The following is a 1,834-nucleotide window of genomic DNA, read 5'->3' as shown; positions in this document are numbered from 1 at the left end:
AAACTGTCAGCGGATGATGTGATTTATGTGGAGGTTGGTGGGATAGAAGATGAGAACCTTGTTGCGGTTGGAGATGTGGACTTTGTGGGCGGAGTTATGGGACATGGATGAGATGCGTTGGAGGGCATCTTCAACCACAAAGGAGGGGAAGTTCCGGTCTTTAAATAAGAAGGACATCTGCTGTGTTCTGTCGTGGAACTGGTCCTTTGGGAGCAGATGCGATTGAGGTGGAGGAATTGGGAATACAGGATAACACTTGCGCAAGAAGTAGGGTGGGATCCAGATAGCTGTGGGAGTCAGTGGGGTTGTAAAAAAATGTCACCAACACTGACCTCGAGGGATATATTTCCCTCCCCACCACTATCCACTTTTCACAAAGACTGTTTCCTCCACGACTACCTTGTCACGTCCTCGCCCTCCAATGACCTACCCTCCCCTCCTGGCACCTTCCCCGCCACCGCAGGAATTGCTAAACCTGCACCCACATCTTCCCCCTCCAAGGCTCCAATGGAGCCATCCACATTCATCAAATGTGCATCTGCAATTCCACACACGTCATTTATTGCATCCTTTCCTCCCAATGCAGTCTCCTCTACATTGGGGCCATCGGACACCTTCTCGCAGAGCGCTTCAGAGAACATTTCCAGGACATTCGCAACATTCAACCCCAACGCCCCATGACGAAACACATCAACTACACCGCCACCCACTCTCCCGAAAACATGCAGGTCCTGGGCCTCATCCACCGCCATTCTCTCATCATTCGACGCCTCACCTTCCACATCGTGACCTTCAACCCCAGGGCATCAATGTGGTATTCACCAGATTACGCATCTCCCCACGCCCGCCTACGCCTAGTTCTAGCCTTCTAGCTTGGCACCATCCTATTGACATGTCCCACCTGTCTACCTTCCTTCCCACCTATCCGCTCCACCCTCACCTCCGATCTATCACCTTTAACCCCACCTCCATCCACCTGCAGCACTGTCAGCTCAATTCTTACCAGACCCAGCTGTCCCGTTTATCTATCCACCCTCGAGGCTCCCAATTATAGTCCTGATGAAGGGCTTTTGCCCGAAACATGATTTCTTTTTGCAACTCGGATGCTGCCTGACCTGCTGTGCTTCTTAAGAACCACTCTAATCTTGATTCTGATCTCCAGGATCTACACTACGCACTTCCGTCCAACTGACCCCCCTGTCCATTGATCTTCAGCGATCGTGAATGTCCACTCCAAGATCTCTTTGTACGTCTACACCACACAGAATACTCACTGTTATTGTTTCTTCTCCCAAAATCCATTAATACTCTTTGGTCTGGATTCAATTCCATTCAGCATTTTACCTTTCCACCTGATTGCTGCATCCCTGCAGTCCCTGGCATTCTTCACCATAGTCAACTACACGACCAATTGTTGAATCATCAACAAACGTGTAAATCATGGCTTCTACAACTAAGTCTAAATCATTGGTCTACATCAGAAAACAATGGAATTCCACTGGAAACAGGCATCCAAACATGGTTCATTGCTGGTTAAGATTAACAGATTCAATAACGGCAGAATCTAACTCCTGCTGTCATTTGTTAACTTGCTGGTGAATCTGTCAGTTGGTCTCCTGAGTGATCACTTCTCACATATGGGAGTGGTGAATGACCAGTGCGCATTGTGACTGAGCAAGTGAGTTTACACCTCAGCAGGGAATTGAATCCTTTCTTGCAGTCACCCTATGGCCCTGACTTCTTGGCACTGCGGGTATCCTTTTGTCTATTTAGATGGATAAACAGTTGAATTCGAGTCCATACAGACACGATTCCCATTTTCTCCGTTGTTCAT

This window comes from Chiloscyllium plagiosum, unplaced genomic scaffold (assembly GCF_004010195.1).
Source record: "Chiloscyllium plagiosum isolate BGI_BamShark_2017 unplaced genomic scaffold, ASM401019v2 scaf_30754, whole genome shotgun sequence".
NCBI lineage: Eukaryota > Metazoa > Chordata > Chondrichthyes > Orectolobiformes > Hemiscylliidae > Chiloscyllium > Chiloscyllium plagiosum.
This window is presented reverse-complemented; position numbering follows the sequence as displayed.